The sequence below is a fragment of the Ambystoma mexicanum genome, chromosome 5q (genome assembly GCF_040938575.1).
Source record: "Ambystoma mexicanum isolate Mex_15411 chromosome 5q, UKY_AmexF1_1, whole genome shotgun sequence".
Classification (NCBI taxonomy): Eukaryota; Metazoa; Chordata; class Amphibia; order Caudata; family Ambystomatidae; genus Ambystoma; species Ambystoma mexicanum.
Genome location: NC_090933.1, coordinates 1,129,322,253 through 1,129,335,524, shown reverse-complemented (window position 1 = coordinate 1,129,335,524; position 13,272 = coordinate 1,129,322,253).

Below are 13,272 nucleotides of genomic sequence, written 5' to 3'. Positions count from 1 at the left end.
GTTATTGTTTCAGACGTTTAGGTTTACCTATTTATTTATTAGTACTTATAATGTTGTGCATTTTTTATGTAACACAATAGTACAATTTCAGATACCCCCTGACTGTTTGGGTACTGTTGACTTTTCCGCGCTCGTCCGCAGACAAGCGCTCAGTCCGTGCCTTTCAAATATCAATAGCGAGGGGGTTCAGTATGTTCTGTGTTACATGTATATAAAGTAAGGAAATTATACTACATATCTCCCAAAATCACATGATGAAAGTGTATATTCAGCAAAAAAACTTTATTAACGAGATGTTATGATTAAGTTCCCCTTCTAAAAACCTGTGAAAATCAGTAAAAAAAAAACTTTGTTAAAGGGACGTTATGGTTAAGTTGCCCTACTAAAAACCTGTGCAATACACAAAAAAAACTCTACAACCGTGCCATTATTGTTCAGAGTAAAACCGAAAACCCCCTGAAATTTGCCAGTTATGGTAGGCTAAGCAACCATAACTGGCGCCACCTATGTGCATTGCTAAGGCTAACACCCAAGACATCAAAGATGACATCACAAATGCCATTGATGACATCACTGATGACATCACATGTCTGGCTCCCTCTTTTTCCCTTTAGTGATATATTTTAGCCAGTAATACTAAAGAACAAAAAAATCGAAAACTACTATATTTGTAGGCTTACACTTCAAATATGTTTTTACAGTAATTCACTTAAGGTCCACTCAAAGCATATGAAACATATACAAAGGGGAAAACACAGACTTGGAAGACAGCAATGCTTTCTATGTATGAGGATGATTAGTAGGATTATCAACACTGTCTTATAGTTCTGTTGTTTTTTTTTATTACACCGACCTCGTTAGCTTGCAAATTTGTAACCAATGTGAGTCTGTGAATGTGGCTCCGAGGTCTTTTCCCATTTCCCCCTTATATCCACTGTTTGTGTCCCCCGGGATCTCTGCGCTAGCTTATACAATGCTGACACATTTGTCCATCCCACACCCCCACATGTTCGGCAAGAGTAGATAGTTAAGGCATGTATGCGATGCAGGTTCTTGTGGAATCCCAGGCCACACCGAAGCCACAGCGGAGCAGATCTGATAGTACTGGAGTCTACGGAGTGGTGTGTCTCCAATGTGTACCTTAATCAAGTACCATGCAACAAAAGCCCCTTCGTGAAAAAGTCGCCCAAGTTTAGAATGCCAGCCTCTCGCCAATGCAATGCCAGTGATTCATCCCGTGTTGGGCTCAGAAACGTCATTCCCCAAATCGGTATAGCCTTGTTATATAAAACTGCGCTCTTGGCATGCCTAATTAGTTTGGTCCAGGCCGCCTCCCTCTTTTTCCCTTTAGTGATATATTTTAGCCAGTAATAATAAAGAACAAAAAAATCGAAAACTACTATATTTGTAGACTTACACTTCAAACAGCCTGTGTGGCTGTTACCGGGTCCAGCAGGTGAGTACGTCTATGCCTTTTCACCTTAAATGTATCAGGGATACCGGAGAAACCCCCGGCCTTTCCAACCTCATATGTCGCATAGTGCGCCTGTGCCGCTAGATAATATAATTCAAAGTCAGGGGCCGATAGGCTCCCGGTCTCATGCGCCAGCGTGATTCTCTGCCATTTGACTAAAATGTGTCCTTTCCAAACGAATGAGGAGCACATTTGGGCTATTTTATTGAAAAGCATCCTACCAGGCCATAGAGGTATATTGCAAAATAGATAAAGAAATTTAGGCAGGATGGTCATCTATATTAACTCGACCCACCCCATCAACGAAATCGGGAGATGATTCCACCTTTCCAGCTCAGTGTCAACTTTAATTACAAAGGGGAGTCATAGTTAAGCTATTTGGTGAGATCTGCTGAACCTGCAATCTCTATACAAAGATACCATATATTCGAGGGTGACCACGGCAGCCCAAATATATTACGAGGTTCTTGCGTGTTGTCCATCAGCGGAAAGACCTCCTGACTTGTTACTGTTCAATCGCAAGCAGGAGTATGTACCGAACTTGCGTACCGCAGCCAGTACTTTCTGCAGATGTGTACCAGGCTCCTTCATATACATCATTATGTCATCTGCATACAATCTAATGAGTTCCACCTGCCCAGCAATGCTCATCCCAGCCGATGCATAGCGAGCTTGCATGAGGTCATCCAATGGTTCTATTACTAAGGCAAATAGCAGGGATGACAAGGGACACCCGAGCCTAGTGCCACCCTCCAATGCCAGTACAGGTGGAAGTACTCGATTCACATATATTCTGGCATATGGTTGTGTATACAAGACTCGCAGCCACTTAATAAGATTAGGGCCAAACCCATAGTTATGCAGAGTCCTGAATAGGAAGGGCCAGTACACCGTGTCGAATGCTTTTTGCATGTCCAATGACACAGCGACCCCTTGACTGTCCTGTGGTATCTGGCTATTATGTTGTACATCCGTTGTATATTGGATGCCGTTGATCTTCCCAGTATAAAACCTGCCTGATCCTCATGCACCATGTGTGGCATCAGTGGATTCAGTCTGGATGCCAGAATCTTTGCAAAAACCTTTGTGTCAGTATTTATTAACGACAGCAGTCGATACGACCCACAATCATCCGAAGATTTACCTAGCTTGAGTAGTAGAATAATTATTGCTACATGCATGGACTCTGGCAGGAACCTGGTCTCCAAGGCTTCTGTTACGCTCACCTGGCTCCCACAGAGGCGTCGATCGGAACTGGACAGCTGCGGTCTCCACCAATGTGACGCTTAGGGCCAAGATGACGGACTGGACTGGCCCACCTAGCTTGGTTTGCTTGGCCCGTAGGAATATTCTTCTGATGGTTTCAAAAGATGAGCTCTCCATCCTGCATTGAGCGCAGGGGCGCGTTGATAACCAGTTGCTTCACTGGCTCGAAGGAATTGGTGAGTTCCAGAACAATATTGACTCAGAGATTCCCGGCAAGACGCCGTAAGTATAAAGTTCGTAAGAGTTCAAATGCCTGACTTTCACTCTTGTCCGATTCCTTGCAGGTTGCAGTTTGACCTTAATGAAGAGTTCCTCGTGGCAACCGATAGTATTCTGGTAAAGATTTGTATTTTCCAACACAGTTCGATAAAATAATGTCAATATGTAACCTGTTGCTTTCTCCCTTATTCAGGCGCTGAGAGAAAGTATGAAGTCTTGGGGAATAATACCTCTGGCGGTAAAATCAGGTAAGTCTATTGTGGTGAGGAGGGTTCCCCTTGTTAGTCCCTTTGTTTTACCTTGCTGTTCTTTTGTTTCCCCTTAGGGGCCTGGGTTCGGTGAAGATGCAGTGGAAGCTGCGCCGACCCGTGAAGAGGAATAGTACCCCCGGTGGTAAAATCAGGTAAGTCTATGTGGGGGTAACTAATATTCCTCTGTGTATTCCCTTGGCTCACCTTGCTGTTCTTGTCTTCTCCTTAGGTGCCGGAGTGCGGCGGGAACATGCAGGAGGATGCAGTGGAATGTGAAGATGCTGCGAAGGCCGGTGAGTTCAGCGTGGCGCTGCAGCAGGCGAGGCGACGCGCATAAAATAACTTCTTTCTTCCAGCTCGAAGGCGCGATGGATCGGGAATTCAGGTAAGGATTAAAGGTATTGCTCTTGTTCTAACCTTTTCTCCTTCTTTCTCCCTTTTTCTAGGAGCTCCAAACTCGAGGCGGGCGTGGTAGAAGGCTGGATGCAGACTTGCAGGCATGGTGAGCCTTTCGCTGCTGGGTGCAGAATAACGCAAAGCGTGTGCTGCTCTTCGGGCGTGGTTTAAATAGCCTCCAAAGTAGTCCCAGGTAAGTATTCCTCCCCAGCCAAGCCCGAGTAAAAAATAGGCCGTAAATAAAGTAGTCCCTTCCAAGCCTCCTTTGGCTTGGAGCTCTTGCAGCATGGTCTGCATCAGGTAAGTTTGCAGCATGGTCTGCATCAGGTAAGTTTTCATCTGTGAGCCTGGCGCCTATGGCGCCAGGACTGACTCTCCATATGAGCCTGGCGCCATAGGCGCCAGGACTGGACCCAAATACCCCCTAGCAGGGGTTGTTGGGCTTGCTTAGGATAACTTGATGCCTGCTTCCGGGGTTGCTGGACATGGCCTGGGTCCCCGGGGGTAGGCATCATGACAGCACTCCCCCCCAAAGCCCCTCCTAAAGTCGTTCTTCCCTGTGGTTTCGGTTTGTCTGGGAAATTTCGGTGGAATTTTTTCACCAATCGGGGTGCATGAACATGTTCACTAGGTTCCCATGACCTTTCCTGTGGTCTGTAACCTTTCCAGTCGATTAAATAAAAGAGTTTTGACTTTATCAGCTTGGAGTCCAGGATGTTCTTAACTTCAAATTTCGGGTTCTCCGTCTACAAGGATAGGGTCTGGTGGCTTGGTTAGTCTTGTCCCTGGTTGCACTGGCTTCAAAAGTGACACATGAAAGACGGGGTGAATTCGCATATTAGCAGGTAAGTCAAACTTGACAGCCACTGGGTTGATAATGGCCTTAATAGAGTAAGGTCCCAAATATCTGGGGTTAAAGGTCTGTGTTCCCTTTAGAGGTATATGTTTTGTGGCTAACAATACTTGGTTTCCTATCTGGTATTGTGGAGTATCACTTCTATGCCGATCAGCATCTTTCTTGTATTTTTCTTTCACCTGTTTTAAATGTGTAGTTACTTCCTTAAAGGCTTGTGTAATCGTAGCGTGCAGACGGTCCACTGCGGGCATTTCTAAGAGTTGGGGTGAGTCAAGGTCTGAGGTTCGAGGTTGGTGCCCATATAAGGTATAAAAGGGGCTTTGTCCAGTTCCAGAGTGCACTGAATTATTGTATGCATATTCGGCGATCCAAAGAATGTCTTTCCAATTACTCTCAGTCTGATGTAACATACAAAGCAGGTATTGTTCGAAGGTTTGGTTGGTCCTCTCCGTTTGACCATCGGTCTGGGGGTGGTGACTGGTCGATAACCTCACATCGATTTGCGCCAATTGACAGCATTTTTTCCAAAAATGTGAAATGAATTGACTGCCCCGGTCAGAGACCAATATGGACGGAAATCCGTGTATGCGAACAATGTTTTCGAGGAACTCCTTGGCCAGGATTGAAGCTGAAGGTAATCCCTTTAAAGGAATAAAGTGGGCCATCTTGGAAAAAAGATCCACAATAACTAGAATGGTGTTAAATCCATTGCATGGGGGTAGATCAGTAATAAAGTCTAACGATAAGGTGTTCCATGGTGTAGGCGGAATGTCTAAAGGTTGTAACAGCCAGCTGTTTTTTTCTTTTGACTTTTGTTTTGGGCGCAAATTCCACAAGACATCACAAATGATTTAATATCCTTTCGCCAGGTGGGCCACCAGAATTGTCTTTTAAATTTAGCTTCAGTTTTTGCAATACCTGTGTACCCCTCCATTAGGGTATCATGATAACGGGAAATGACTAGCTCTTGTAGTTCCTTGTGTGGCAGGAATAGCCGCCCTTGGTAATAAGACAGATCATTGGTGACAGAGTAGTCCGGGCCTTTTTTTACCCAGTCCTGCAGGGCTGTAGGATCAAGGAGTTGCTGGATCTTTACCTGAATGTCCTCTAGTGTCTGTAGAGTAGTCATGCCAAGAATTCTTTGTTCGGAAATTATAGGTACTGGTTCTGGGTTCATTTCTGCCTCTCCCATCCCTATTCGGGATAAGGCGTCTGCTTTACCATTCTTACAACCTGGTCGATAGGTTATTACGAAATCAAACTCGGCAAAGAACAATGCCCATCGGAGTTGACGTGATGATTGGGCCTTGGCTGTCTTTAAATACTGTAAGTTCCGGTGATCGGTGATCACCGTACTGGTATGCCTGGCACCGAGAAGATAGTGCTGCCAAGCCTTTAAGGCAGATTTAATGGCTAATAACTCCTTGTCGGTAACCGCATAGTTTAACTCGGGTGCTGAGAACTTTCTGGACCAAAATGCTACTGGATGAAGCTGGCCAGTTTCAGGGTCCTTTTGAGACAGGACAGCTCCCATGGCTTGACTGGATGCATCGGTTTCCACTATGTATGGAAGTTCAGGGCGCAGGTGCTTTAATACAGGTGCAGATGTGAATTTCGCTTTCAGCTCTTGGAAGGCATTTTCAGCTTCTTTAGTCCACATAAAGCGTTTATTTTTTCGCAAGAGTGCTGTGATGGGATGTACAACATGTGAAAAATCCGGGATGAATCTGTGGTAGAAATTGGCAAAGCTAAGCATGCTTTGTACTCCTTTAACTAAACTTGGTGATGGCCATTTAAGGATTGCGTCCACCTTTCGTGAGTCCATTCGGACTCCCCTTGGGGTCAGGATAAACCCAAGGAATTCAACTTCTGTGGCATGAAAACACATTTTTTCCAGTTTTGCATATAGTTTGTGCTGGCGCAATTTCTCAAGGACTGCTCGGACGTGCTTCACATGGTCAGATTCTGAAGAGGAGTATACTAGAATATCATCGATATATACGACAACACAAACATCAATGGGGTTCACGAAGGACATCGTTCATGAAGTATTGGAAGGCTGCTGGTGCATTGCACAACCTGAAAGGCATCACCTGGTATTCGAATAACCCATACTTAGTGCGGAAAGCAGTCTTCCATTCGGCGCCTTCTTTTACACGTACCAGATGGTATGCCCCCCGGAGATCTAATTTAGTGTATATACAAGCGTCCTTCACTTGGTCTAGTAGTTCAGGGATCAGAGGCAATGGGTATCGGTTCTTAACAGTTATCTGATTCAATTATGCCTTAGTCTATGCACGTTCTGAGGTCACCTGCCTTTTTGGGCACGAAGAACAAAGCTGAAGATGCAGGGGACTTGGATGGGCGAATAAAGCCATTGGCAAGGCACGGTGAGCGTTACGCTGCTGGGTGCAGACTAACGCGAAGCGTGAGCTGCTCTTTGGCCGTGGTTTAAATAGCCTCCAAAGTAGTCCCAGGTAAATATTCCTCCCCAGCCCCGCCCGATTAAAAAATAGTCCCTAAGTAAAGTAGTCCCTTCCAAGCCTCCTTTGGCTTGGAGCTCTTGCAGCATGGCCTGCATCAGGTAATTTTGCAGCATGGTCTGCATCAGGTAAGTTTTAATCTATGAGCCTGGCGTCTATGGCGCCAGGACTGACTCTCCATATGAGCCTGGCGCCTTAGGCGCCAGGACTGGACCCAAATAGCCCCTAGCAGGGGTTGTTGGGCTTGCTTAGGATAACTTGATGCCTGCTTCCGGGGTTGCTGGACATGGTCTGGGTCCCCGGGGGAAGGCATCATGACAGCTTCAGACCAAACCGAGAGCAACCGGGGGAGAGTTTGTCTGCAAATTTTTTGTAGCATTCCGCTCCCAGCCCTTCAGACCCGGGGGCCTTCCCTCTTGGGAGATCTTGAATGGCCTTCTTAATTTCAGCCAAATTTATCAGTGCTTCCAACATGTCCCATGCCTCAGCGAATAATAGTGTTGTGGGGATCCCCGCCAGATATCTAACTATATCTGTCATTGTGGCCACGCTCTTCAGAGCATATCATTCCTTAAAGAAATTATCGAATATCCCGTTCACATCATTCACCGAGATAGCCACTGTGCCATCTGGTTGTGTTATACATGAAAAATGTGCGCCAGCAATTTCCCTGGCCTGCCCGATTCCCCATAGAGACACACCACTGCAGGTATATCGAAATAGCGTAACTCCCTGTTGGCAGCGTCTCAGTATTTAACTTAGCTTGCTTTAATGTCATTCCTAAATTGGGGTGAAGGATCTGCTGTGTATCTCTGTTGTAACTGTACGAGTGTCTCCTCATACCTTCATAATTCTCTTCTAATATCATGCAAGACTCCAAATTCCGTTGACATGGCCATACCTCTAATATACGCTTTGAATGCTTGCCGAAGAATGGCCTGCATGCCCACAGAACCCTCATTGATGTCAAAGTATTTAACAATATGTTCTGTCATGTTTGCCCGGAACACCGGGTCCTCTTACAAAGCAGGTTTGAAATGTCATTGTGTCCCCGGCAGGGTATTTCCTGGAATGCCTAATGATAGCAACAACGGGGAATGGTCCGATAGAGTTGTAGGCAATATCCGGCACTCATCCACCCAGTTCAACAATGTATGCAACACCAGCCACAAATCAATGAGCAAGTGCTTATCATGTACCGATGAATAGAAGGTACATGGCCGCTGAGAGCTGATAAGCACTCGCCACACATCTCTCACCCTTCAGTGTTTACTTGTATAGTGCATGCTATGCCGTTTAACATCCTCAGTGTTGATGAGGATGAGGAGTAAATATTTATCTAAAATAGTCCACAATTGACTGACGCTGTAGGGTATTTGGCACATTTTTTAAAGAAAGAGTCATAAAAATTGGAGTCGTCAACATTAGGGCCATATACATTTAATAGGAGAACCTCCAAGTTCGCCAACATCCCATTAACAAATACAAACCTACCGCAATCATCACATGTAGTTTCAAGATGCACAAATGGTAAGGATCGATGCACCAAAACCATGAACCCTCGTGCCCTGCCAGAGTAGGATGTGTAATATCGCAAGTTGCCCCACCCAGGGGCTACTCTGTGCTCCTGATAGTCCAGCATATAGGTTTCTTGAAGGAATAGCATCTTTACTCCCAGTCTGTTAGCATATGAGATGGCCATACGCACCTTCATTGGTGCCCTGCAACCCTCGGACATTCCAGCTTAGTAGCTTCACTTTGCATAAATCCTTCTGAGCCATGATCCTTAAACCAAGTCCCAATAGATACCTTAACAGACTACTTGCCATGGTAAAATGTGCTGTACTGTTTTCACCCTGTGCATTTTACAACTATTGTAATTCAACAACCTCTCTTATCCCCCTTACCCCACCCTCATAGTACCACAAACCTGGACTATCAATGTCCTAACCCTGTTCCCCCCCCAACAGCCCCACCCTAACTGGAATGTGCACTTGCTTTGGGGGGAGACTGCTACTGCCACAAGTGGAGACCCTGTACAAGCCACAATATTTTCTCTGCAACTCATAACAGTACAAATATTACCATCAATACATCATTATTACGTCATTACGGATGAGTATTACAGCTGTATCGCCATATCATGATGCCACCGGATCCTTTCTCAAAGGGAGTGGAATGTAAGTCTCCACCAATGATGTCGCCTCTTCAGGAAATGTGAAAAAATAGGTTTTATTGTTGAACTGTAGGCGCAGACGGGCAGGATAGAGCATGGCATACGGTATGCCATGCTCTCTGAGGAGCTTCTTAACCCCAACAAATATGCGCCTTTCCTGTTGCACTGCCAAAATATAGTCCGGGAACATGCAAACCATGCTGGATTCCATCCTTAACTCTTGCTTTTCATGTGCGGTTCTCAGTCCCTGTCTATGTAGTTCGTGAGGTGGGCTATTATGGGTCTGAGATATCCACCCGGTTTTGGTCTTGCCGACAGCACTCTATGCGCTTGCTCCACCACAAACAGCAGAGACCACCCAGGGCCGCCCAGCAGCTCTTTCAATAGTTCTTCCACAGCTGACTCCATCGCACCGCTCAGGGCATCCTCCGGCACGCCTATGATGCAGACGTTATTCCGTCTCGACCTTGGCTCCAAATCTTTGCATCTGGCCTTGACTGTGCCCATGTCCTTAGCAAGGGACATCACATTTCATTGCAGCGCTCTTATGGCATCCTCTGAGGTGCTATTCTGCATTTCTGCATTTGGTTATCTGCTGCGTAGCTTTCTCCAATTGTGTGCATATGGTTGTGACTTTGATGGTTATACCGTCCAGTTTATCATTAATGGAGGCAAAGCCCTGTTGCATTAGAACCATAACCCCCTGGAGATCAATGGGTGGTGAGGCAGAGGTGCTCTCCACTGGAGCCTGGGCACCTGCACCGTCTTCTACCGCCTCTGGAGCCCTCGGGACGGGCTTCAAAAATATATCCATGGAGCCACATTTCTTGTTCCCTGCCCCCTTTGTCATGATGCAGCATGGTGCAACTGCTGTGTCTTGTCCCTCAATGCACAATGTGACTCTGATACCAAGTGCAGCCCAGGCTTCATACAGGAGGGGGATCTCTCTGCCACCTCGCCACCACTGCATGTGCACCAAGAAATGCACCGATCAAGGGGCTGGGCTAGCAATGCAGCATGCCTCAAGTTGCGCTGTCATGCTGCTCCCTTCGCTTTACTGCAATAAGCAACTATTTTTAAAACAATTTTATTTGCATTCATAAATGCACTGGCAGCCCAAGAGCATCGGGGGGCGCTGTTTGCAAGAGAGTGACTTACTTACAAGTTACATCATTGCTACTGGTTATAGGAGGTGTAGCACATAGTAACAGGTTCCATGTTAGGCATAGTAAATACAAGACAGAGCTATGTCAAAAAGTAAGCAGTGAGACATTAAGACAGAACAAAGCATTTGGAGCAATATGAGTCAGTAGTGGGAGAATTCAGATGAACTGATGTTTTTTGATTACACACCAAAGTAGGAGTACCAGCCAAGCCTCAAAGTGCAGGATCTCTGATATCCCGTGCGCAACTATGGGTAGAACGCACACTTCATGCTGTGCAGCTCGGAACATGTAAGGGACACAGTTGTGAAGGAGGGACCGATCAATGATTTTTCCAACCAGTAGTCTCTCTGCAGCTCCCCCATGCCTTTACCACGCCGGCCACCCAGGAGACGACCCTCAGGGCTCGGATCACAACTTTTCCAGGCAGTGTCTCTGCGGCGTCTTTACCACGTGCTGCCCAAACAGCCTCCACAGTGCATGGTATCAATAATAGTGATCAGCTCCTGATGAGGTAGCTGCCAGCCCCCGTCCTCCATGGTAGCAGCTTATGGGTCGGCCACTACGCTACAAGTTTGCTCGGGTAGCACCCACCTTCATCTCTCCCCTGTCCCTCAGTGCATGACTGAGGGCTGCGTGAGAACAGTAGTGCCAGGGGGCAGCATTCAGGATGGCCCGGCGTGACTTAGCACCAATATCTCCTCCAGGGTTTCGGGAATGTAGCCCTCACCCCGGATTCTCTTCTCGCAATGTTCTCTTCTCCCCGCTGCGGTCAGAAGGGGCCACCGGTAGCTTACGGTCCTTGACGCACGGCGGCTGGTGCCTCCTGTGGTTGACACTCTATATTTCGGAGCCAGTGTTAGCTTCGCATTCGATAGCATGTTCTGAGCGTCCTCTCATCTTTCTGCATGCTTCTCACTCGATTTTCAAACAGAGACTTCTCGTTTTAACGCAGATATTGTACAAGGTCTTTCCCCTTGTAGCGGAGCTTAAGCGCGAGCAGCCATCTTGGCAAATACGCAAGAGTGCCCCCGAAAAAAAAGGAAGTTAAAAGGTGAATGCTTGAAGAGGTCTTTGAACGCTGCTGATTGAGGTATAGAACTATCAATACCAAGAGACATTGTGGCAAATAACATTAAGGGAAAGCTGAGGTGAAAGTTGAAGTAGTCCTGCAGAGGTCTATGGTAAACGCCTTGCACATTCGAAAGTCTTTGACATCAGTGAAAGGTCTGAGACCAGCTGAGGGACACCAGAAACATGAATTAGGTTAGGGGAAGGGAACCCCTAAATAATGTGAATGAAGCTTGGGGAAGGGAACCCCTACAAGTGCTGTGATTCCAAGGTCGGAGCCCGGCTAAAGGAGATCTACGTTGAATCAGGTGCTTTTTCATTGAAAGGTCCGAGCCCGACTGAGAGAGGCCTACGTGATCTATTGATGCATTGAGAGGTCTCGGCTCCACAGAGGGAGACCTATGTGAACTTTTGTTGAAGTGTGAAAGAACTTTGGGAAAAGTGGAATAAGTGACTTGAACATGGAAGGCCAAACGGGCCTTGACCCACATTTTGAAATGCCTTTTTTTGATAACCTGAGCCAGAGTGTGTCATCCTGTTTACGGGGGCCGTTTTACTCTGTGCTGTTGAATGTGGGGAGGAGAGCTGACTCAGCCGTTTTGATCCTTTATGTTATAACATTGACTTTCCTTTGCATACACATTCCCCATTACACACTTTTTGTATAATAGATAGGGCAAGCTTTAGGTTTTGTTGGCATAGGCCATTTTGATTTGATACAAACTCACTAGGACTGTGTTTTCTTTATTATTTGATGGTAGCGACAACTCCCATCATAGCTATAGGGCTACAAAGGAGTTTTTCCAAACCACAAGATTCTAATGAAAGGTTTTGAAACTTCAAATTCTATGTCAGTGTCATACTTGTGATACCATGCCTTACTTACACATGCTGTTTAGAAACTAACTTATTGTCAGATGCAGGTAAAAGTACCAAAACCTTTTGTCCAGCAGAGAATCTTCTTAAAGATACTTTTTTGTTATAAGAAAGTTTCTGTTGTTTTTTTGGGGCTTTTTCCATATGCGTTTCTACCAGTGTCCTAACAGATGCCATGTGTTCTTTTAGTGTTGTGGCTTTTTTTCAGAGTGCTATTGGGACCTCCTCTCTCTCCTACCAGGTTTCTCTAAGCCTTCCTGTTTGCAGATCCACCACAGCACCTGGGGACAAACTCTGTTGGTGACGGTGCACAGTACAAATATCTCTAACATTTAATATTTAATATGTCTAAGCCATTGTGTGGTTCTCGCCCATATAGCAGTTCAAAAGGGGAAATCTAAGTAGAGGCTTGAGGTGTTTTTCTAATGGCAAAGAGAGCTCAGGGGATCTTCTGGTCCCAATTCTTTCCATCCTCGTCTACCAATATTCTTAGAATGGTTTTAAGAGTTTTATTAAATCGTTCCACAAGACCATCCATTTGGAGATGGTAAACAGAGGTTCTCAGTGTGATAATGTGAAACAACTCTTTTTTCCCCCATAAGTTTGCTCATAAAATTGGTGCCTTGGTCAGTCAAGATTTCTCTTGGAAATCATACCTGTGAGAAAAAGGGGAGCAAATGTTTTGATATTTGCTATGTGGTGCTATTTCTTAAAGGGAATGCTTTGGGGTATCTAGTGGCATAGTCTACAATCACCAACACACACTTGTTGCCTAGTTTGGAGGTTCCGAGAGGACCAATAATATCCATGCCAATCCTAGAAAAAGGGATTTTGATAATGGGTAATGGATTCTATGGCGAGACAGGAGGCGAGCATTATGCGTATCTTTCTTTATTACTGTACAAACAGCTATTTGAAATCTAAACATTTGAACACTTTTTTAACTGAACACATTTTGTTGTTTGTTCTGCGCTTCTTCGCAGACTGGAACTAAAAAGGGGTAACTGTTCTTCACTTAAAATGTTCAGAGAAACTACAAAA